Source organism: Ceratotherium simum, chromosome 13 (genome assembly GCF_057802395.1).
Source record: "Ceratotherium simum simum isolate JZ-2026a chromosome 13, ASM5780239v1, whole genome shotgun sequence".
NCBI lineage: Eukaryota > Metazoa > Chordata > Mammalia > Perissodactyla > Rhinocerotidae > Ceratotherium > Ceratotherium simum.
The window spans coordinates 43,154,313-43,179,600 of record NC_141912.1 but is presented as its reverse complement, the minus strand read 5'-3'; the positions used below and the strand labels follow the sequence as shown (position 1 = coordinate 43,179,600).

General features: G+C 46.4%; 1 protein-coding gene across 10 annotated transcripts in view; it reads left to right on the top strand.

Annotated features, from left to right (window-relative positions):
- Window positions 1-2,479: 2,479 nt before the first annotated feature.
- The window catches only part of TRERF1 (transcriptional regulating factor 1), a 193,849-nt gene continuing 171,040 nt past the window's right edge, over window positions 2,480-25,288 (top strand). For 6 of the 10 annotated variants that reach the window (XM_087438597.1, XM_004424148.3, XM_014782713.2 and 3 more), the window contains exons 1-2: window positions 4,924-5,114; window positions 5,530-5,611. The gene's annotated coding sequence lies outside the window, so the exon portion shown is untranslated. The other 4 variants (XM_014782710.2, XM_087438598.1, XM_087438594.1 and 1 more) reach the window with 4 other exon arrangements.

Here is a 25,288-nt window from a genome sequence, read left to right as displayed (position 1 = left end):
TGGCTGGAGTAATCGAAGATGAATCCTAGACATACTTTCACCCCAAATTCTTCATTATGCATCTCTAATAGATAAGCACTTAAGAAAAAAACATAACCACAATGCCATTATCACATCTAACAAAATTAATAATTTCTTAACATCTATATCAAGTCCACATTTTATTTCCCTGATTGTCTCAACAATGTCTTTTTAACAATTGGTTTACTCAAATCAGAGCCACACAAGATCTAAATATTGCATTTGGTTTACTAGGCATTTTAAAAGCTCTTATTTATAAGCACTGGACCTTCACATTAAACCAATGAAGAATGTGTGGTCCCAGTTCACAGGTTAGTGAGCTGGGGCTCAGAGAAGTTAAGAAACCTCCCCAAGGTCTCATTGCTGGTGGAGTCTAGACCCAGAGTTAAGGTCTGCCTAAGTCCAAAGATTTCCATTCTACTTCTTCCCCATCAGGCCACCAGAATTTTCCCTGTGTTGCAGGGAGGCAAGAGGGCTAGTGGTTAAGAGAGGATTTGGGCTCAGGCTGGCCTGGATACACATTGGAGCAAGTTATGTCATCTCTCTGATCCTCCACTTTTGTCTGCATCTGTAAAATAAGGAAAATGAGGATGGTTTGGGGCTGATTAAATAGGATAAGGCATGTCTAGTCCTTAGCACAGTGCTTGGTCCATAGAAAGCACTCAATAACTGTAGAGGAGGAGAACGAACCACAAAGGGTTTGTTTGCTTTTGTCGGTAGCTCAGGAAATGGTGGTTCATCATTGTTAATACAACCTGTTTAGGATTCAGGCTGAAGAGGTGGGGAGGGCAGGGGTAGGGGTAGGAGTAGGGTGGTGATTCTGCCTGGATTGGAGAAGGGAGTCCTGGACATAAAGATTTAAATAGGCATCCGAGGGCTTCTCCCCAGGCCTCAGCTGGAAAACTGGTAGGTGGCAGAGAGGGTGGGAGGGAGACTTCTCTACGTTTATTTATTTATTGTAATTTTATTTATTTTTTCCCCCAAAGCCCCAGTAGATAGTTGTATGTCATAGCTGCACATCCTTCTAGTTGCTGTATGTGGGACGCGGCCTCAGCATGGCTGGAGAAGCAGTGCGTGCATGCGCGCCCGGGATCCGAACCTGGGCCGCCAGCAGTGGAGCGTGCGCACTTAACCGCTAAGCCACGGGGCCGGCCCTCTACGTTTTTTAAAATTTGGAACCATGTGAATGCATTAAACATATCCCAAAAAATGAACTGCATTAAAAAGACTCTTTTACCATGGGGGTCAGTGCTGAGAATGGGAAGACTAGGATCTAATGATAATAATAATAATAATAATCCCTTTATACTTTTTGCAGCCCTAGGAGGGCTTCAGTTATACAAGGCAGGTTCTGCACCAGGATTGGGACTATTTCAGCCTGACTCTGATTTCAAAGATCCAAGGGAATATTTTAATCTCAGCTATCCTTCCTGTGACACTCATTCTAAGAGCCCAGAACCAGCGCTCACAGATTGGGGATTATTCACCCGGGGATTGTCTTCAAGCATACGCATTGTTGAAGGCTGAATCTATTGGCTAAATAAGGTCTTTGTATGTACTGTCTGTGCATGTATCGGCGCTTTCCCAGTTTTTTAGGCCATAGATCATCTTTGATGCTAAAATCACTTAAGACTCTGGGGCCTTGATTTTCCAGAGTCCTTAGGAAGGGAGGAGGTGCATAACCCCACTCACAAACAATCAAGAACTTGCCTAGACACTGTGCTAAGGCCTTTACATATATTAACTCACAATAACACTACACTCTAGGTACCATGATTCAGACTTTACAGGCAAAGAAACTGAACCAAACGAGGTTAAGAAATGTGCCCAAGGTCAGAGCTTGCAGACTAACCAGTAGGCAATACTACCTCTCTGTTGGCAGTGGGCCAAGTATGTAGGGTTCCTTTGAAGGTGACACAAGCGTCCTTGGCTGTGTAGCAGCCATACCTTGGGTCCCAAATCCTTCCTTCTCAGCAACGTCTGGTTTAGCAGGAGGAAAGACCAGTGTGTGAACTTCCGCATTGGCCCTGGGTAATTTACTTTCTCCCTCTTAGCCTCAGGTTCCTTATCTGGCCCAGGGAGGAGCTTCAGATGAAAGACCTCTCCCTGCATTACCTGTGTGGGTGTGTGCTGGGGGTGAGAGGTGGAGAGGCTGAGGTTTCTGGCCGGTGCGCTGCTTTTCCCAGGTCTCTTGAGGAAACCGGGTGTTTTGAGGTTCTGTCTCAGCCAACTCCCTCTCAGGAGGTCAACGCTCAAGCTTGGCTATTCCTCCTCTGCTGGGAACAGGGCCGCCACTGGGGCCAGCTCCGGCCACAGCCTGGCTGCCCGGAGGTCTAGGGTGGGTCTTTCTCCTCTGAGGGAGTTAGAGATGAGATTGTATCTTTAGGAAGGCTTCTTGGAGATAGTGACAGTTGAGTCCTGAAGGTCTAGCAGGAGTTAGTAAGAAGAGGTGAAGAGGGAAGGCTTAGCCTCCCCCCACCCCCACGCCACAGAACAAAGAAGCACCATCGGGCTTACAGTATAGGAGGAGCCGTGAGAGTGGAGAGGTCTGTAGAGGCGAAATCACGCGGGGGCTTCAGAGCTTGGCTTTATTCTAAGAGCAACTGGGAGGGGTTGGAAGGAGTGTAATCAGGAGTTTTAGAGAGACTCCTTTAGCCGCTTGGGAAGAATGGGTCCGAGGGAGGCAGGAGGCTATCACAGAAAGCAGTCGGGTTGGAAGATGACCGAGGACTGAGGGAAGGCGTGGGGGGCGGGGACTGAGCATCTGAGGCTTTCTCGGTCCCCGCGACACTGTGCGCTGTCCCTCGACTTTCTTTGCTCGTATGGAAGGGCCCCATAAAGGGCTGGGCACCGGCCAAACGCTCATTGAGCGAAATAGCCCAGACTTCCCTCCTCTTTCGGGGGCCTTCTGGTCCAGGTGCCCCAGAATTGGGAGGCTTATGCGGGAAAACTTACCACTGCTGAAGATGGAGAACCGTTACCCCTCAAAATACACAAAAACCTCGGCCGCTTTTGGCAGCATTCTCCCCCGCCCATGACCTCATGCTTTAAGCTCCCATATAGCCTTCCTCCGCCCTGTCCACACCCAGCGCCTGAATGGGGGTGGGGCGCGGGACAGTGGCGAAGGTCCGGATAGCGAAAGCACCTTATGTATCCCGCGCGAGATTTGGAGGAAGGGGCGCAACGATTTCCCTGCACTGAGAAAAAGCATGGTTTAACTTTCCTTTGAGAAAAAACCTCGCTGTCTTGTGGGCCCTCCATGAGATAGACGCCTCGAACCCGGCTGGAGGTGGTCTGTTTAGCCGAACCATCTTTGGTTCACGTTTCCTCGGACCAGGAAAGAGGTGTGGGGTCCCGGGCTGGACAGATGGGCGGCTGCGCCTTCGCGGGACCTGGGGGCTGTCCTGCTCTCACCCCCCTGGCGCCGCCGAGGTTTGAACCCTTGGCTCGCCTTTCAGCCCGCGCCCTGCCCCCTGCTCGCAGCTGCTCTCGGTTTGGGTGCAGCGGTTTCCCCCGCAGAGGAGAAGGAGGAGACAGCGCGAGGAGCGACTCCCGGCTCGGGTTTCCGCACCAATGCCGAGCAGCCCCGGGCGGCCCCCGGCGGCCGTCCCTCCTCCCCGGCACCACGTTCCACAGTCATGGCGCGCGAGGAGGGGCGAGCGCGCGCCGCGGCGGCACCCGCGCCCCCTTCCCTCCCCTCCCCTCCGCCGCCCGGCCCCGGCCCCTCTCCTAGGCAACCTCCCTCCCCGGCCTGCTGCGCCGCCGAGATGGAGACCCCTCCCCAGGGAGCGGCATTTCCAGCGCCGTATGCAGCACCCCCTCCCCGCCCCCATCGGGGCGGAGGGAAGGAGCCGCGCGCTCCGCGAACCTCCAGCTCCTTCCCCGGAGCCTCAGCCCCTCTTCCCAGCCCCACGGAGGCCGGGGTGCAGTGGGGGGTAGGCGCAGACCGTCTCCCCGCAGCCCCCCTAGAACTTGGCTTCTTTGCAACCCCTTTAAAAAAATAAAGAAATCCCCAAACCCTAGTCATTAGATTGCAAAGCGCGTTACAATAACCGGGACGGCTACGCAGGAAGCAATCCTGCACTGGTACGGGTCTAAGACGGCAGCTTCCCGGCCAAGCCGCTTCTCCGGGGCCTCAATTTTCCGGCCTCCCCGGAGAGTCTGCCACACCCCGGGGCTGACAGGTCCTACACGGGGCTGCAACTTGGTCCGCGCCCCCCACCCCATCCTTGAACAGAGTCTCGCCAGCCTACAAAAGGTGCAATCTCACGCACTTGCAGAGCACACAAATAAGGTCGGCAGCGCATCGCGGGGAAGGCTGCTAACAATGCGCAGGGCGGCCTGCGCCGGAGCGCGGCGCCCCGGGGAACAGGGGGCGCGGGCGGGGGCCGCGGCGGAGGACCGGCCGGCCGCGGCGCTGGACACCTTACTTCCTGCTTCCCCGCCAGACCCAGCTCTGCGGAGGGATATCTCTCCCCTCCTCTGTCCCTCTCTCTCCCTTTCCCCGGCCTCCCCCCTTTTTGCTTCTGCTCCCCCCCCACCCCGCCTTTCTCCTTTTGCAAGAAAATAATTTGACAGTCGATTTGCTGACAGGGGAGGAATTTGCATCCTGGATTAAAAAAAAAAAAGGCCGAGAGGAGCTTGGGAACGGTTGCTAGGGGTGGGTAATGGGTGAAAAAAGGGGGGCGCCGGGGAGCAGATAAGGAGGGTTAAGGGAGGGGGCAAGGGTGGGGAGCAATGCAAAAGGTAAGGCCAGGTTACCGCGGCTCGGCCCCGAGTGGGCTACGGCCGGGGGAGGGGCAAGAGATACATATGTATTTCTGTCTCCCTAGCACACCCCCTTCCCTCTAAGCGATGGCTGAGAGGCGGTGCATGCAGATGGGGAGTAAGTTTCCTGAAGGGGAGGGTGGATGCACGCGCGCGGCCCCGCGCTGCAAATTTCCACCGGGGAGGGAGAGTGGCTGGATGCGGAGAGTTTGGAGTTGCTTGCGGCGGAGGGCAGGAAGGGGAGCAGGGCCGGGAAAGGGGGCTGGCGGGCGCTATTTCTGGGAGTAAGTTTCCAGGATCAGGAGAGCCTGCACGCTAGCTCGCTAGTAAGTTTCTGGCCGGGGAGGGCGCGAGGGGAGGAGGAGAGGGAGGGGTGCATGTATATAGAAGGGGAGGGGGAGCAGATTTCCTGCGGGGAGGTTGAATGCATATGGAGAGTAGATTTCCTGGAGGGAGGTTGGAGGCGTAGACGGACCGAGTAAGTTTCTTGCTGGGGTGGTAGCAGAGGCGGTGGGTTGGTGCTTTGGAAACCGGGAGCTTCCTACCGGGCGTGGGGGAGCACGCTATTGGGTGGAGGGGGGGCGAAGGGCCAGGTTCCCTACTGGGGAGAGGGGCTTGCATCTGGGGAGTATGTTTCCTGGCGGAGCGATATTTGTTTACAGGCTGTGGGCAGTACTGTAAGTGAGTAGCGCGTCGAGAAGGCGGCTCTGACATAAATTAATATTGAAATTACTCCATCAGCTCTGCTCGCCCCCCATCCCACCCCCCAAGCGGAGACTGGTCTTGTCGGATTGCCCATGCACTTGTTGCAGAAACAGCCAAGGTAGGCAAGAAGCTTATTAAGTTTCATTTTTAAAAATTTAGTTGGAGGATGCTCCGTGAGAAGACGGGGGAGGGGAAGGGAAAAAGTGGGGGGACAGAGAAGGAAAAGTCTCCCCCCACTTCTTGACTTTCAGTATGTTAGCAGGGCCTTCTCCCTGCTTCCCTTCTTCCCTCGTCCCTCTCTGGGCTGCACGGCATCCCAGCAAAGGGGGAGGGGTGAGGTGGGTGCTATAATTGGCAGCGCCGTCTTGAAGGGTGGTGGTGGTGGGGCTTGCAATTGAAGGTTGTGATGTTATAAAGCCTTCATTCTTCCAGCCAAGAAACCGCAGGACCCTAGGGATGTGCCTTGTGGGGTTTTTGACATGATGCCTATGTGTATGTATATGCGCCTGCGGGCTCTTTGGGGGTTGGGTACACCCCAGAAGTTAAAGTGGCCACCCAGATGGGAGAAATGTGTAAGGGGGTGAACCTGCCCCTTCACTCCCCAACTTCACTTTGGGAGAGTGGGATGTTACTGCTGGTGGTCTGAAGAAATAGATATTAAAAAACAACACAAAACCACCCATTCACTGGCGGAGGCCTAGAGCACCTGGCGGGCAGCCTCTGGCCAGCGCTGGGCTGGAGCATGTGCGCCTGCCGTCCTTAGGTTAAAAGAAAATGACTTCTGGTTCCTCTGTGTGTCTTCGACTGGCCTGTTAGAGCCAGCTTCGTGGAAACTCTTCCCCAGACTAGACGCGGCTTTGGCAAGTGAACGTGTTGAAGCCGGTTGCTAACGGCATGGCCTGGGCCGTCTTGTGAAGTGAGGGCTTGGAAGTGATGCTTAGGAATGACGGGTCCAGGGATGGCTGCAGAGTCCCTTAAAAAATGCCTCCCGAAAGCCGGCCGGGTGCACTTTTTAGCAGGCCGTGGAGCAGAGCATTAAGAATGGAGTTTTAGTGTCCCAGTTGGTACCCACTTTCTGCATCACTTACTGTTTCATGAAAGCAGTCTGGTGATGGTAAATGTGGTTTTGATGCCCACTGGAAGGATAAGAAGTAGGAGTACTCAGTACTTAGCTAGTTAACCAGCAGTCTTTGCTTATCCTTGCCTCTCTTTTCCTGGTCTTCAGCCCACTACTGGTTTCTGCAGATGAGTTGTAGGTCTTGGCGGTCAGGTACCTTGATTATGCTGGGAGCTCTAACTTTGCCAGGATAATTTTAGCACCAGGGATTCAAACCCAGACATGTTTAGTAGGGTCAGGGAGTAAACACTAGGCATGTGGTTACCTAAAGTTGGTTAAGCTTTCTGCAATTCTTTAGACAGGCTCAATTCTAGCAGGGGGGAAAAAAGGGTTTTTTAAAAAAGATCTCTCTACATGCTGCTGATGGACAATGCTTTTTGTTCTTGCCTTCCTGTCATCAGATTTCCAGATTGAGAATTTGATATTTGGCAGCTTGAGAGTTGAGTTGGTTGGGAATTAAATATTATTGCCACTTATCAAATGTTCCTAACTAGGCATTAGTTAAACAAATTAGCTATTATTTTCCCCCCTGCTGAAAATCTGAGTCTGGTTGGTGTATATGCTGGGAGGGTAAACAAAATCTTTATGTGTGTTTATCCCTGGATAGTAGAATTATTTACATGCCTACCCTTGAAGCCAAGAGCAGTCATTCAGGTTTTTTTTCTTATATTTATGAGATTTATTTTATTGTCTTGCTTTGGCCATTAATCAAGTCACAGTAGCTTTTTTTTTTTCTCTTCTGCTGAGAATGTTCTAGTGGTAATAAAGGTTTGAAGGCCCATGAATCATAATTCATTCTTTTAAAAATATTGTGGTGATTGTCAGGATTTGATTTATAGGAATTGATACCAGGAGTGACACACCTCTTCTGGCCCCGCCCTTTTAGGCATGTCCATTTTCGCCAAAGGATTGTTTAGAAGCCAGCTTGATAGCTCAAAAAAGAGTGTTTTCCCTCTGCTTTATGGGCATTGAGAAGATTAATTTTGCAAGTTCCGTAGTAAACATGGGTCTTTTCACAGCTTGGTAAGCAGGCTTCCACATAGCAGGCATGTGTTAATATCACATAGCATTTATGTGAGCTTGCTGTGAAAACAGTTGTTCTATGAACTGTGTGGAAAGTACTCAGTTTTGCCTCCTTTAACCAACTTGGGCCTGTGGTTTTTGTAGAGGTAGGAGCTTTAATTGTAAAAGAGAGACTGTCATGTTCTTTGCTGCTTATATAATGAAATGTGTAGTCACAAAAACAAAGCTTATTTATAATATTCTTTTTCTCTTCCATTGATGGGTGGGTTGGTCATAATAATCAAAAGCATTGGTTTTTTTGAAAGTATAAGGATTCTCCATAAAGTTGATTAATCAAAAAGTGTTAAAATTGTCTTGTGTTCAGTAGTTGGGTCAGTTTACAGTATTTGTAAAGTGACAAAGAACTTTTAAGGTGGTTTGATTCTTCAGGCAGGGGGAAAAGGTCACTGAAAAGAATATTGGGAAGAATACCAATTTCTAGCCGTTTTGAGGCTTCAGGTTTTTTTTATCTTAAAAATGCATGGTTTGATCCATGAGTTTGTCTGTCTCTGACATTCTGTGACTCCGTCTTGTGGAGAGAGGTCTCAAGAGATCTCGACAGTCTCTTCCTGGGCCAACCGCCAAATTGCTTCATGGACTTGGGCGAGTTGATTAACTTCTGTTTTTGTCTTCTCATGGAGAGAGTGGATTTGTACCTTGACATTCCAAAAAGGACTCTTGAGTGGCTTGGTAATCTTGACCATCAAACGCAAGGAAATACTTATGAAAGTCTGCCACTGTCTTGGAAAAAAAATGCAAGGTTGATTCCCAGTTATATGTGCCAATAGAGAGTGGGGCCCATAATCCCAGGCTCCAAAAATAATTTGTTCGTCTTGGAAGTTTCCCCTCCAGCCAGCTGTTTCACCTGTCTAATTATGCTTGGTCAAGTCTAAGGTTAATTGAGCTGTTATTCCCAGGCAGTAGGAGGAGGTAGTCTTGGGGAGGAGTGGGAGACCAGAAGCCTGGTGTGGCTTTACCCACTTTCTGTGGAGGATTCATATGTGGGTAATTAGGATTTGGTTGAATATTTGTGATAGGGTTCATAATAATGCTATTGTATTACTGTCACTTCTGGGCTAGCATATATCTCACATGGGCATTTTTGGGGAAAAGCTCTTGATGTTTTTATTGACTTTGAACATTGACATGAAGAGTAAGGATCAAGACAGGTGGCTCTGACCCCAGGCAGTCCGAATGCTCTGAGGCAGTTGAATTCAGCTCATTTTATTTCTGACCTCATAAAACTGTGTGATTAGGGAGAATTAGAATCAGCTGGAATCTTGTGGCTTAATCATATTTCTGAATTTACGTGATGGAGGGGAACCAATGAAATGAAGGGGAAACTAAAACATAGTGGATTTCTTTTGTGGGGAGAGGGAGACAAGAGCAGCTGGATTCCAGTTATTGGCATGCTTTTCAACAAGGGCACTGTGGCATTTTAAGGACTACTATAGACCTGGTAACATGAGTTTGATCCTGTGGTTCTCTTAATAAATCTTTTCTTCTGGGTTAAAGAAAATGCGCAACAAAAACCCCCATGATATTTTCTAAGAATTTTTAAATTCTCGGGGCAGCTGCTTGTAGGGTTTTCTGGTTAATTTGGGTTTGCTGAGCAAATGGGTGATTTTTGCTTTTTCCGTGTGGAAGATACCAAGCTGGGGATGGGTGAGATATGCTGAGCTGTTGGGCTGTTGGTTCAGCAACATTAAAAATTTTTTTTTTGATAGAGAAGAAGGGGAAAAAGAACCTGTGTGCCCAAATGGTAGGAATAGCTCTGGGCTCGTGGAAGGTAACGGTTGTTTTCATACTGTAGTTGGATCTGGTTTATTCATTTGTACATTTGGTAGCTACTTATTGAGCACCTACTATTTGCTAGGCACTATGTTAAGGCTCTGGGAATGTGTTGATAATTAAAACAGACATAATCATCTCCCTCTACACCATCCTCAACCTCCCTCCCCCCAGCCTGCAGTCCAGAGAGGAGGCAGACATGTAAAGAAATATATATTGCAAAATGTGATAAATGCTCTGATGAAACCCCAAGGAGCAGTGACCTACACTTACTTAGCTACAGTAGCCCAGAAAAGCCACGCTGGGGATTGGGGCTGGGGGAGACAGAGAGCACCAGGCAGAGGGGGCCCTGTGTGGAAGGACTTTGGCTTTGGGGAGAACTAAAAAGAGGCACAGGTCGACAAGGGGGGAGGGAGAGAGGGCAGCATGAGATGATCCTGCAGGACTCTGGGCCTTGACAAGGTTTGGGTTTCATTTGAAGTGTAGTGGGAAGCCACTGAAAGTTTGCAGTGGGAATGACACCCTCTAACTCGTCTTTAAAGGGGATTGCATTGGTGGCGAGGGGCAGGTGTGGAATTGGGGAGCACAGTAAAGAGGCAGTTGGAGCAGGCCAGGTGAGGGGGTGACAGGAGCTGAATGGAGGGGAGCAGGTGGGTGATAGGTGCACGTTAGAGGTAGAATGGGCCGGGCTTGCTGATGGATTTGGTAGGGGGTGGGGAGGAGGAATCTAGGATGACTCTGAGATTTCTGGCTTGAGTAGTTGGGTGGATGGGTGGTACTGTTTGCTGAGATGGGGAAGAGGGAGGAGAGCAGAATCAAGCTCTTTCAGTTTGGGCACCGCTAAGTTTGAGATGCCTGTTAGACTCAGGGTGGAGATGGTAAGCAGGCAATCTGATACAGCGTCCAGCACCAGAGGAGTGGCCAGGCAAGGGAGAAAAATGTGGGAACCATCAGCCATGGGATGGTATTTAAATCCAGGAGACTGGATGAGATGCCCCAAGGAGCCTGTAGAGAGAGAAGAAAAGGCAGTGTGTGTGTGTGTGTGTGTGTGTGTGTGTATGTGTTGGGGGGAGTGTGTGTTAAACGTTTCATGTGGTTGATAAGGCCAGAAAAGTCACTCTTGGATTTGACAAAATGGAAGCCATTGGCAGTGTTGCAAATAACAGTTTCAGTGGAGCGCTGGATTGGGTAGAAGCAAGACTGGAGAAGGCCGGGAAGAGAATAGGAGGTGAAGAACTGGTAATATCATGCGTAGACAACTTTTTGGCGAAGTTTGACCGTGAAAAGGGGGCAGAGAAATGGAGTGGGAGCTGGAAAGACATGTGCATAAAGGGAAGGGTTTTTTGGGGGTGCTGGTGGTATATGTGTGGGCCGATGGGAAAGATCAGTGGAAAGGGAATGATTGATCAGGAGCAATGCGTTAGGTCAGCTGAGCAAAAGCCCTTGAGAAGGTCTGTGGGGAAGATCTGGCCTTGGCTGGCTTGGGGGACGCTGCTTCCATCAAGAGTGAAGATGCGGGTGAGGGAGCTGTGCTGGGTGCTCTGCCTGTTCAGGCTGAGGCCTCACTGTCCTTGGGAAGGGGTTTGGGCACAAGACTTGACACCAACCAGAGACTGCAAGAGTTAAGACTGCATCAGAAAATTGTACTGCATTTTTCTGCACATTTGACTGCATTATTGAGCAGTACGGAGGAAGGAGTGAATTCTTTTGCTTAGGGAAAAGAGTCTTCAGTGAAAGTAATTTGGGCCTCGCATTAGATTTATTTGAAAACTATGATTGGAAAAAGACATCTGTGATTTTCAGCCCTGTTTGAAAATTGGTGGGTACCGTGTTATGTGTTTTGAGCAAGAAGCTGCCAAAAAAAAGGCAAAAGCTGCCTCTCCTTTAGGCTACCTTTCACAAAAATATGCCATAGACTGCCAGCCTGGGTGGCCCCCAAGCCTGGGATCTCCCAAGCCTAGGGGAGGTCAGTGGGTGAGGAGAGAGTCAGAAGACCTGGTCTGGGGTCCAGCTCCATTGTATGGCTCTGGACCAGTCAGCCTCTGAGTCTGTCTCCGCATCTGTAAAAAGAGGGTGATATCATCTGTCACCTCTCCTCTTAGTGTTGTGAGGATGGAATCAGATAATGTACGGAAGGTGCTGTGTGACTGTCAGGCATCGTGCATAGGCAGCAGCAGCCAGGTGAATTGATCTTCATCTAGATCTCCTTTTCAGATGTAAAACCTGACAACCAATGAAACACCTCCCTTAATTTCCCAAAGCTTCTACTAAAAACTCTGTTCACCCTGTCCACTCCCACTCTTCTTCTCTCCTTGTCGCCACTTTCTATTTGGGGTTTTCAAGTCCTCTGTGATCCTTTTAGCGAAACTGCTCTTAATATCGAAACTGCTCTTACTGTCGGGGATGCTAGCCTCAGAAATGCCGGTTGTGAATGCCAGTCAATGCAGGTTCAAACTCTGACTCCATATATAGAATTTGAGACCTGCCCACCCAAAGGGCCAGACGAACTTGGTTTGTGAACCTGGTGCGGGGGAACCTTAAACCTACCCAAGAAACCCGACTGTGGTCGATGGTGGTAGCAGTGTTCATTTGCATTCAGCGTTTGTTTTGCAAATGAGGACTGTTCTATAAAGCTGAGTCTACCAAAAAACTGTCCTTAGCCCTTAGTCTTAACTGTGTATGCTGGAAAGTCATTTCCACTTTAAAAAAATCCAGTGCTTTTCACTAATAGGACCCCTGGCCTCTGCCTAAGAGGGTGAGGCTTTATTTATTTTCAAATTAGTTTTTATGATGAAAAAACTTTAAACATACACAAAAGCAGACAGACTAGTATTAAGAACACCCTTGTACCCATTAGCTAGATTCAGCAGTTAGTGAGATTTTGCACACCTGTGGAAGATGGGACTTCTTGTATTTGTATAATAAATACAAGTTGTCAGTTTTGAGAGATCAGTGGAACTGATATGGATTTGGTTTCATAGAGAGGGGAAAATAATCAACGAAAAATCAGAGAGAGAGGAAATGGATGCCGTCATTGAAATAACTAGTGTTTACTTAGCATTTTGTAGGTCTGAAGCCTCTTTAGCGTGTCTTATTTATCTGTGTCAACAGCCCTAGGAGGTAGATATTATTTTCATTGTACAGCTGAGAAAAGTGAGTCTCAAGAAGTAGAATTGAAAAAAATATAAATAAGTGATTAAGCCAGAGTCACATGTCCAGGCAGCATCCAAAGCCCTGGGTTAATGCCTGAATTTGAATGGTCTCCAAATTTTGTGCACCCTCAAATAGATAATGCTGTACAGTGTTAAATAAGAATGTGGTACAGAATATATGCAAAGAATCATGGAAACCAAGAAGATCATCTGGGACTTTTGGGCTTAGAACTCCAATGACCTTAGTTGGAAATACTCAGAGGATTTAAGCATGTTTTGGGCGCTACATTTTTTAAAAACTTGAATCTTTTGGCTCATTCTAGAGTATACAGCTTTAAGGCTGCCTTATAATTAAAGCCAAAACTTGATTTTAACCAGTCGAGTGGCCGTTCTCCATCAGCCTCCTACTCTCAGCCTTGTCCCTTCTGTGGGACCCTGCAGTGGAGGAACCTGGATAATCCATGATCATTTCTAGCTAGTGTGGCCTTTAGTCTCCAGGCTCTGGCTTTGGACACAATGGGCCCTGAGCAGTTTTGCTACCTGGGAAAGCTTCCTGAGGGCCCCTAGGGGTCTTTGTCATAACAGAGGCTGCTCTGAGGGCCTCTCCTGGTCTTTGGGAAACTACCTCCAATCTAAGTTCTTTGAAAGAGGTTTTTAAAAGTAAAAGAAAAAAAGATGGAGTTGATGCCCAAGAAGTTTTAACAGGAGTTTCGTTTGAGTTCCCTCTGTTGTCATCACAATGGGAGATACCAAAATCCCTTAAAATTCAACCCAAGGATACCCGTAATGAGGCTGATTCTCAAGTATTGGGACTCGTTCACTTGTCTTTTTTAATTGGGTGAACACATGCGAGCCGAGGGGTTTTCATGGGGAGCCGCAGTAGGGAAGGACATGTAGAGGCCTCTTTCCTTTTGAAGAGTCTGAGGTTCTTTAGAAACCGGTATGGAATTCAAACAATTTCACCATGCAGACGCTCATTCCTAAAGTCTGTGTTGAGGGCTCGGTGTGCCTGGTCGTGGGCCAGGGCTATGGGGTGGGCTGCAGGGGGTTGCACGTGGGCTCCTGCAGCCCTTGGCTCATAGGGTGCTGTTGTCATTCTTACCACTAGGCGTTGTCTTTCACCCCTCGTAGACTGCCCTGGGGAGGGCAGAACTGGGTCATCACTCATTTTTGTACCCCCAGCACCTAGCACAGAGGCTGGCACTAGTTGTGCAGTATAAATGCTTACTTCTTTAAGAATCAGCTCCTTTTTTGTTTTTGTCTTGCTTCTGGGTTTCTCCCCATGCGTTCTTGGAGGGAGCAATCCAGCCTGTCTGCCACCGGGGTCAGTTCTTGGAGCCGCTGAAGGAGACCAGACTAGAGAAATGTTTCCTTCCCCCTTGTCTTGCAGCCTTTAGCTGGATGGTTTAACTGAGCTCTCAAATGCAAATGTGGCCCCATCCCCCATCCCTTTTAATAAGTGACATTTTGTTAAATCAGTTATTCAAGGCCTTATCTATATTTCTGTCTGTGCTGGCTTAGTCAAAATAGGAAAGAGAGTGAATATTAGATTTCTTCCCCGCCCCCTCCACCCTCCCCTTTGAGCAACTCTACGTAAGATTTCTGATAGGGGAGGGGCGGTGTGTCCTTGAAGAAGTAAATGCTGCCTGCGGAAAAAACGTGGAGGGCTTTGACTTGTAGCGAATGCTGTTTTTCAGCAGCTGTGATATTTCCATTTTTCTTTTTCTTTCTGTTTTGATTAGTGGAACTCATTGTGCTCCAGGGTTGGGATTGCGTTGGGGGAGGGCGTAGAGGGAACAGGGTTTACTGGGAGAGCTGGAGTTGGGGAGGAGGAAGGAGAGAAGGGATTTATTGAAAATATATGTCTACTTCTGCTATGATAAAGCAGCAGGCATGTAAAAATGCAACGGGGAAATCATTATTGTGGTAATGTAGGCAGAGCTCCATTTTCTCATTAACAGAGCTTAGCCCACGGGGAGGAGGGGGCGGCCGGGCTGCTTTGCGAGTTGGGGTATTCAATAATAGCAGAAACTCAGGGGATTGTCTCCATCCTCCCTTCTCGCCCCCTCCAGCTGCCTTCTCCTTTCTCCGATGAGTTGGTAACATTTTTAAAGCTGCTTCTTGGATTCCATGGTCCCCATCCTCACCTCTGCCACTCCAAAATGCTGTAAGGACTGTTTAATTTTTAAAGTTAGAGAGAATTAAAATAAATTTTCTTTTGGGAACTCGAGAAGACTTTTGGCAACACATTATGAGTCAGAGATTGGATTATATCCCTTGCATCCCAGAGAGCACCAAGAAGGGCCTGTTTAGGGGCTCAGGAATTTTCATATGCTGTGGGATATCCAAATCAGGGTTCCAAATCGCTTAGTAGTAGTAGCTGCTGTTTATGGAGAGCTTGCTGTGTGCCTGGCCTTGTGCACATGTGTTAGTCGTTTCATCCTCACTGCAGTTATATGAGGTAGATCTGATGCCACTTTACACTTGACGAAACTGAGGCTCGGGGCATTTCTGTCCCTTATTTAAGGACACGCAGGTGCTAAGTTGCCAAGCTGGTCTCCAGACCCAGGACTACCTCCAAAGACTGGTTCCTGATCATTAGGCTATGCTGCCTTTAAACACTGCCTTTAAACACTTTCCCTGTACAGACCTCTAGATTCTAGGAAGCTGGGCAAAATAGAGCCACCACGAGGCCTGCTGTTGACAGTTATGGGTAGAGTGCTCAGGATGGTCATGAGAACCTTTCCTGAGCCCCTGGACAGAGCTGTCATCTAAGGAAGATCAAGGTTAGGGGCTCACATCTTTGTTAGAAGAGCTGAGTACCTGCTCCCCATCCCTGCCAGGCTACGGTGACACTGCTGACAACTTGTTCATCAAGCATTTACTGAGTGCCTCCCATGTGCCAGGATTGTGTCAGTGGCTGGAAGTACCAGGACAAATAAGAGAGGGAGCTCAGAGTCTAGTGGAGGACCGTTAGGAGGATGTATAATATGATACACAGTGATGCCTGCCTGGAAAAAGACATTTCAGAAATAGTGAGTGGGAGGGATTGTGTAGAGCAGCCAGGGGAGTCTTCAGAGAGAGGTGGTACCTGGGTGGGATTGTGTGGGTTCAGTAGGGACTGGCCAGGTAGACAAGGAGGGAGGGAATGGCAGATAGCACGGTGAGTATAGGAGGCCACAAAGAGTCTGGCCTTGCAGAGACATCACTTAAGACTCACCCATCTAACTTCATTTTCCATCACCGTCAGTTTAATGCTCTAGCACTGTGCTGTCCAATATGGTAGCTGTTAGCCACTCATGGCTATTTAAATTTAAGTTAATTAAAAACTAAATAAAATTAAAAATTCAGTTCCCCAGTTGTACTAGCCACATGTCAAGTGCTGGATAGCCACCTGTGGCTAGTGGCTACCATATTGGAGAGCGTAGAGGTAGAACATTTCTATTAGTGCAAAAAGTTCCATTAGATAGCGCTGCTCACAAACTTTGCCCTGAGGTTTCTTCTGCCTGGAATGTTTTCTCCTTTGTCCCTCACCTGGCTCCCTCCCACTTCCTCCAGAGGCCTTCCCTGAACACCCCAGCCTGGGCTTCCATCTCGCTGTCCATCTGGATTGCAACGATCCTTTTCTGTGTGTCTACCCCACAGGACTTTCAGCTTCTTAAGGGCATGAGCTGGGTCTTGTTCATCCTCCTGCCATGTCTTGTTTATCATCGTGTCCCCAGCACCTAGTCAGGGCCCAGCACATAGTAAGTTCTCAGTGACAGTTGCAGGTGATGAGGCTGGAGAGGTATTGGGCCAGGAGGACCGGGTGCCATGTTATGAAGCTTGGCCTTGACCCTGTGGGTGGTGGGGGAATCACTGAAGGGTTTGGAGTGAGGAGGGGTATGTGGGGGAATCAGGCCAAGCCAGATTTATGTATTAGAAAGATCCCTCTGAGAGGTGTGGAGGACAGGCTGGAGGGGCCGAGCCTGTAGGCCAAGAGATCAGGTAGTAAAGTGTTGGAAACACAGGGGCAGGAGGGCTGAGGGTCTGGACTGTTAGGCTGTGGCAATGATGTTGAAAGAGTAGCATCCCCATCTTTCCAAGTCAGGGCCTCCTACCATTTTTCTCTCTGTTTTGGATGCTCTTTTCAGTTTCTAAGGGAAACTGAGAAAGAATTTCTTCTCACTTCTTCTGGGTCCCTCAACCTCTTTCCTGGCTGAGGCCCCAGGCCACGTACTCTGTAACTCTCCCTTCCCCTCCCTACGTCATTGGCAGCTGCCCTCTTTCCCCTTCCACTCCCACCCTGTGCTCACCTGTGCGTTTCCCTTCAGCGTACATCTTCATCTGTGTCATCCCAGGTCTAAACCCTTATGGTCAAATCAGAAGCTGAGATCCTGGGGGCTGGGGTTTCAGCCTTCTGTTTTCGTCAGCCTGTGCCAGAGTCTTCTCTGAGGAGACTTTTGGGGGCCTAAATTTAAGAAGCTTGTAGAGCGTTTTGAAAAGGAGCCTGGGAAATAACTGAACTCGATCTAGTCTCTTTGAGGTAAAGAGAAACCAGAAGGGTGGAATTTCGAGAAGCTTAAGAGGGTTGCTTTCTTTAGAAAGATGAGGCAGTGTGCTCTGGTCATGGTGACCTCACGTCGTGCGTGTGTGGCGATAGGATACATTTCAAAATATAACAGCTGCCTACTAAGTGCAGACGCATGCCATGATTTTACATATATAACCTCATTTCATCCTCAGAGCAACTGGACAAGGAAGGCATTATTATCCCCATTGTACAGGCGAGAAAATGGATGAAGAGGCTTGCTGAAGGTCTCATGGCGGGTCAGTTGCAGAGCAAGGGTTCCAACCCGGACCCCAGACCTGGGTGACTGTAAAAACAGGTGTTTTTCCCACTTCCTTATCCTGCCTCCTGTTTAGCCTCACCAGTCAGCGTGGCCTGTGTTTTGTTGAGAAATATGGCTATTATAACAGGGTGGAAGGGGCACCACACTGACCTTCTGAGGGTGTTCTCAGGCAGCAGTCCAACTCACAGAGCCTCGTTTTCCTCATCCTCGGCACCTGTGCTTTACTGGCTGAAAAGGTTTATTTTGAGAGTCAAAGGAGATAAAAGATGCAAAAGTTGTTTGAGAAATATAAAGCCATATTCTCTTTGCTCTTGTACGAAATTGTTTTCTGAAGGGGCAAAGCTCTGTGAGGGTTGGCTCCCAGTGCTGTAGCTGGGTTTTGGGCATGAAGTGTGTGTGGGTCACAACTAATCTCCATTGTTAACTTCCAGAAGCGCTTGGGCCTGAGCATGTTCTTAGGTCTACCCCAATTGGTCTACATGATTTAGGGGAACAGTTAGTGGCAGAGCTGTATGGTGGGCAGACCTTTGACAGAGCTGGAGTGCCCTGCCAGATCTTGGGAAAGTTGCTTCACTTTCCTAAACCTCTGTTTCCTGAGATGGTGACATCTACTTAGATGGGTCATTGGGAAGGTTGTACGTACAAGTCAGCACCTTGTAAGCCAGGTAGTGGCATGTACTTGTGGAATGGAAGTCATGGACTCCAGAGTCTCTTGAGCAAACTCTTGGCCCTTCCCATTTCATGGTCAGAATGTCATGGCTCAGATTTATACAATGTTCTGCTTTTAAGACCTGGAGAAGAGGTTCAAACTTCATTGGAGCTAAGACTTTTTCACTGAAATTATGTAAATAGTAAGCGAAAATTCATAAAACTTTTTTTTTTTTTTTTTTGGAGAGAGAGACTATGCATAGTATATGATGATTACAGAGAATTTGGAAAATATTGATAGGTATAAATAAGAAAGTTAAAATTGCCTTTAATTTCTTCCTGTTAACATGTAAATAATTTCCTTCCAGTATTTTTTCTAGGCAGTATAGTCTGGTAATTAAGATTATAAACTCTGGAGTCAGATGGCCTGGGTTTGAAGCCAGGATCCTTCACTCACTGGAAATAATAACAGTGGCCTGTAGGGCTGGGTGAGATGAAATGAGATAATTCATGCAAAACGTTTGGGGCTGTGCCTGGCAGATAGTAAATTCTCAATAAACGTTAACTATGATATTATGCTTTAAAATAGTATTGGGGTTATTTTGAATGTGCTTTAATATCTTGCTCATTAAACATTCTTTGGAAACTTTTTTTCTTAAACAGTTGTTTAGTATCCTTTCCTATGGATTTTCTATTCAGCGAATATTTATGGAGCACCTACTGTATACCAGGCCCTAGGTCTTATCATTTATTTAACTAGTCCCTATTATTAGAAATTTATCTTGTTTGTCATTTTTGACTTTTATAAATAATGCTTTGATGAACATCCTTGTAAATAAATCTTTGATCACATGTCAAATTATTTTCTTGGGATAAATTCCTGGAAAGGAGAATTGCTATGTTAAGAGAGTGAATGCTTTTAAGGTTCTTGATAATATTTCCTAATTGTTCTTGAAAAATTTTTTAAATTAATTTTCATTCTCACTACCAGCATGTGAGAGTACCCACCTCACTTCACCAGCCCTAATATTATTGTTTTTCAAAAAATGATCATTCTTGTGTAACGTGGATTACCTTCTAAACAATATACATTACTTCTCTGAGGCTCAATTTTTTCTTGCTACATGGTGAAGTACAGCTGTCTCTTGCATGATGACTGTTATTTGTTAATTTAGCAAGCTCTTTGGATTTCTGTTGTGGAGAGACTGGGCAAATGACCTGAATTACTGTCAAAAGTGGTTCTTTCTGCCGAGTCAGAATTTCCTCATGCTTAGCGAAAGAAGACTTTATGAGTGCTTCTGTCTCATCAAACACAGAGTGAGTGAGCAGTCATTCCATGCCCAGGGCACAGGATGTGTCAGATACCTGGTTTGCATCGGCAGAGGCACGGCATTCTTCACTCATATGAATAAATGTTGCTAATAATTGACTGCAGAGCTACAGGGTCTCTGTTCAATTTTCTAGGAATTTGCTCTTTTGTAAGCTTTATAAGAAAATGAAGGCTGCTTTTTCACCTCTCACAGGTATAAGAAAATACTATACTAATTTTATATGAAACCAAATATTGAGAAAAAAAGTTGTTCTACTGAAAATGCTGAAAAGTATAAAGAAAATGAAAACTGGTCATTGTTCCATCATTTGGATAGAGCCTCTGTTTTAAAAAATCGTGTGTTTCTTTCTAGTATTTTTTCAATATATATATCTTTGCATAGTTGGATGCTTTGTGTGTGTGATTTTGTATTTTTTTTAGAGCCAACCATAAATTAATACTTTTAACTGTTTCCTGGACAGTGGAAGCTACTTACAACACTTAGCCTCCTTTTCCCTCCTTTATGCCTTTTGAGGTCTTGTTGTGATTTTTTTTTTTTTTTTTGCTGGAAAGGAGTCACCCTGAGCTAACATCTGTTGCCAATCTTCCTCTCTCTCTCTTTTTTTTTTCTCCCCAAAGCTCCAGTACATAGTTGTATATTCTAGCTGTAAGTCCTGCTAGGTTTTCTTTGTGAGCCACCGCCAAAGCATGGCTACTGACAGATGATTGGTATGGTTCCATGCCTGGGAACCGAACCCGGGCTGCTGAAGCAGAGCATGCCAAACTTTAACCACTAGGCCATCAGGGCTCGCTCTATTGTTGTGATTTTAATTCTCTCTCAATATATTAAACCTGATTTTAATTCTCTCTCAATATATTAAACCCACAAGACATTGTTTTAAAAAGTCAATAATAATTTAGATTAATCCACATATTTACTCTTTTTGGTGTTCTTCATTTCCTCCTGTATAGCCATGCTCATGCTCCTCTCTCAGATCAATTTCCTTCTGTCTGAAGAATCCCCTTAGTTTTGTGTGTGTGTGTGTGTGTGTGTGTGTGTGTGTGTGTGTGTGTATAGTGGATATCTGCTGGTGTCATAGTTCTCTCAGATTTTGTTTGTCTGAAAATGTCTTTTTCACCTTCATATTTGGAGGATATTTTTACTGGGTATAAAATTCTAGCTTGTCTCTCTTTTTTTTAATCTTTTAAGGATGCTGTCCCATTGTCTTCCAGCTTCCTTCATTTCTGTTAAAAAGTCATCTGTCAGTTTTATTGTGGTTCTTTTGAAAGTAACTTTTTTTTTTCTTTACCTTTGTTTTTTAGCACTTTTACTATGATGTGCATAAATGTGGTTCTCTTTGTATGTATCCCGCATGGAGTTTGAAGAGCTTCTAGAATTCATGGCTTGACTGTTTTTGGTCGGTTAAAAAAAATTCTTGGGCAGTTCTCTTCAATATTGCTTTTGCCCCATTATTTCTCTCCTCTCCATAGGTTCCTGCACATATGTTAGACCCTTTCATGATGTCCTACATGTCGCTGAAGCTCATTTTTGTATTTTCTGTGCTTTAATATGAATAGATTTTCTACTGACCTATCTTCCAGTTCACCAATCATCTCTTTTCCTGTTTCTTATTTGCTGTCAAACCCATCTAGTCAATTCTTAATTTGTTTTTATTGTTTGTAAAATTTTATTTATATGTTTTTATTATATATAAATAATATGCAATAATAGTTATATATTTAAAATATTAAAAAATCTATATATTTGTACATTTTTATTTATAATAAAAATTTTTTTTGGATTGTTTTTAATGATGATTTTTTTCTGTTGGTCTGGACCTCTTTCCTGGCATACTTGGTCATTTTTATTTGCATGCTGGGCATTTTAAATGAAAACTGTAGAGATGCATGATGTTGTCCACCTCGATCCAGGTAAGGCTGGTCTATTTCTGAGTTGCCCTTACTTGTAGGGGGGATGTTTATTAGGATCCCTCCTCCTTGGTAGGACCTGATCTCCAAGTTTTGTTTCCCTGCCACTGTGAAAGCAAAATCTCTGCTTAACCTTTTAACAGCTTCTTTCTGCTTGAATTCCCAGGAGTTAGCCCTGTACACACATGGCTTATGTGTCGGCAGATGCCTCGAGGGGAAATTGCTGTAGAACATTGGCCTCACTTATGTGTGGTTCATTTTCTCTGAGATCTTGGCCTTTCAAATCCTGGAAATCTTCATAGCCCTGAACTTCAGTTTTTGTCTTTTGAGTCCAGGGAGAAAGCCTCTGCAAGCTTTAATTTTCTCCTTTCTGCTTTACTTAATGTTCCTTCTACCAAATCAGCAAGTGTCCTGAGGGGAAACATTAGCTACCGATATCCACCTCATTGAGCTTCCTTTTCCTCTAGGAGCTTGGTCCCTCAAGTCCTAGCTACCTTGTACTCCCATTCCTGCAAACAGTTATTATTATTATTTTTTTGTATTTTATATACCTTTTATGGTTGTTCTATACAGGAAGGTTAGTTTAATAGCAGTTACATCATAATAGCTGAAAGTGAAGTCTAACTTTGTATCCTTTATTATTTGACACTATAAGTATTTTCCGTGTCTTTAAAATTTCTTCATTAGGTGATTTTTAATATCTGCACAAAACCCTTCTTGTGGCTTTTATAATCTACCCAACCATTCTTCTGTTGTCAGATACTCAGGTCATTTCCCATAATTTATTTTTATAAATAATGTTGCCATAAATATCTTTGTGCCAAAACATTTTATTAATATTTTAGAAGTATGGAATAGGAATGACCAGAGTTGAAAATATCAATCAGTAGTGATTGTTTTCATGCATATGTCATGTGCAAAAATAAAACTATAGACTTTTCTATAGAGAGACTTTTCTCTCTCAGATGGTTCAGGAAGAAGCTTTCCTTTTAAAAAAGTCTTTATCTTTCTTTAAAAATATTCATATAATGCTTACCGTGTGCCAGAAAATTTTTAATATGGTTTATAATACAAACTTTAATTGTCCTAAGAGCCCTAGGACACAGGTATTAATAATGATCCTGGTTTTAAAGATGAAGAATCTGAGGCATGAGAGGGTAGATATCTTGCCCAAGGTCACACAGGTAACCTGCCCAAGGTCATACACTCATCAGTGGCAGAGCAGAGCCGTGTGTTCTGGCTCTAGAGCCTGTGCTTTTAGTTACTACACTATTCCACCTTGAGCTAATTTTAGCTTATTCCAGGGCTTCCCCGGCCTTTTCTTAATTGGGCATTATTTTTTTCCTCTGCAATGTGGTTGTTGGGGGATGAGTGTGAATGTGGGCACGGTTTGGGGAAGGAGGTGCCATGGGCAGAAGTTGCCATTGGGACTGGGCTGTGCGATGGCAGCTCACTTTATAGATTGACCAGGTAAGGTAGCCTGGTGGCTTGTAGTGAATCTGCTGGGATCCCTGGTGTGGAGTTTCTGCTTCCACCTCTGGTGTGACTGGTTAGTGTTAGCTGGGCCACTGCCTTTGCAGTTTAGAGAGGAAGAGTAACCTGTTTCTCCCCTCTCTTCCTCCGGTTCCACTTAACATCAGGGTGAAGAGTGGTTAGAGAGGTGTAAGGAGAGGGCTCGCCCGTTGATTGGAGTCTTAGGCTAGCCATAGGGCAGCAGGGATTGAAAAGATTAAGTGCTCGTGCTTTGGACCCAATAAACTGCGGGGAGTGGAGAAAGAGTGAGGAAGCTGTTGACCTTTGTCTGTCTGCCCCCCCTTGGAGCTTTCTGTACTTTTCCATGGGTATCTGCTTGTCCTTCTCTGTTTGTGGTCATATTTTCCTGGTACCCATTCCCCTCTTTCATCTTCCACCCCACCTTCCTCTTTGGGTCTAATATTGATTTTGGGGAGAGGTAAATGGTTTTCTTAGGGTTGTTTTGAGTTTACGACTTGCAATGATTAGTGAGAGAGGGCTTTGCAGGAGAGAGGGCTTTGAGCCGTATTTATTAAATGGTATCAAAGGAGCTCGCCAGGAAGAATGATGAGGTGGCAGAGAATTGAAGGGGAACCTGTCTGCCCCTGCTCACAACCCTTCAGCGGCCCCCACCTCAGTCAGTGAAAGCCAAAGTCCTTACAGTGGTCTGGTGACACCCTGCCCCCTCTCCCACTTTGCTTTTGTGACTCTCTTCTACTGTTCTCTACCTTGCTCACTCTGCTCTAGTCACACTGGCTTCCTGGGTATTCCTTGGACACACCTGGCATGTTCTTGCCTCAGGGCCTTTGCACAGGCTGTCCTCTCTGCTTGGATTGCTCTTCCAGAACCTAGATACCCATCTGCATTGCTCTCTGTCTCCTCCTCAGGTCTTTACTCAGATGTCTCTCTCTTTCTCATTGAGGAGTTCTCACCTCTGTATTTAACACCACACCCTGCCTTCTGCCTGAATTCCCCATCCCCTTTATCTGCTCTACTTTTTCTTTGTCTCCAGAACCCTTTAACCTTTTCACATTCCATAAAGTTTACTTGTTTGTTATCTTTATTGCCTGTCTCCTCCCTCCTAGAATATGAGCCCCAGGAAGCCAGGGATCTTTGTGTGTTCACTGCAGCATCCTAAGCACCCAGAATCATGCCAGGCACATACTAGGCCCTCAGTAAGTGTTGTGTTGAATGCTGAGTCCTTGGGGACTCTTTAGGGCCCCAGCTCAAGAGACTTTCATCATATCTTAGGATCTGGAAAAAATCTCTTTGCCTGTAGGAATTTTTTTTTAATTAAGATTTTTATCTTTGTCATCCCTTTCCCCCTTCGAGTTCATTTAAGACTGTTATGAAACAAAACTCATTATGCTTCAAAATCGGACAGAGCCAAGGCCCCAGGGAAGGTGAGAGGAGGTGGCAGCAGGCGCTTTCTTCCATTCCCCTCCTTGGTTTTCTCATGCGGTTGGTTTGCTTAGGACGGCCTGAAGCCCAATAGGTCGAGGTGAGCGGGGTTCCCAGACTCCTGGGGTCCATCTGAGGAGTCTGTTGTCACTACAGAGGAGAACACTCCCTTCCTGCAGGAAAGGGTTTCTCCAGACACCAGTACTCGGGATGGAAGGAAAAAGGAGGCAGGCTGGAGAGAGGAGAGGAGACAGATGAGAGGAGAGAGAAGGGAGTGTGTTTTATATGGTTCAGTCGGAAGAATAACGTTACAGGGAAAAATTATGAGTGTGGTCCTCCATGGGGGTGACTTTTAGTTTTCACTTAAAATAATGAGTGGATTTCATTCATTTGTCCAACAGTAGTTATGAAGTGCCCGCTGTGGTAGAGACAGGCTTGAAGGATCTGTGGGCCTGGACTGGAGTCAGATCTCTAGTCACTACTCATTCTGCTGCAGGAGGGACACTACCAGGGGACCTTGGGTGTAACTCCGTGGCTCAGAGCCAGTGTGTTGAACTTCTTCTGGATCTGTGGGTTCCTGGGAAGTAGGAAGGCCTGCTGGGAATAATTAATGTGTGTGGAAAGGAGGGAGGAGGCGCAGCGGTGGATGAGGAAGTGGCTTCGACTCCTCCCAGCATTCTTTTCAAAACATTTCTCTAACTGAATCCATGCTCAGGCTTTTCAGAGTCCGGGCAGACCTGTCCTCTGACTTCAGCAGGCCGAGGGTTTGTTCCAGGCCTCAGAGCTTCGGTTCTGAATCCCCTTTTGACTTTTGGTTTTTCCGTATAAACAAAGGAAGGGAGCTTAGAGAGTGATATTCTTGGACCATTATAGGGACAGGCCAGTATAACAAAGTTACTGATAGGCTATGGCTGGGCAGTGGTATAAGATGTGGAGATCTGATAAAGGATGCTTGAGGAGAGCCTTGGCTCTCAGGACCTGGGGTTCACCCCCTACCACTCCCTCCATCCCAGTCTTGGCATCTCATCTGCTAATAAAGTAG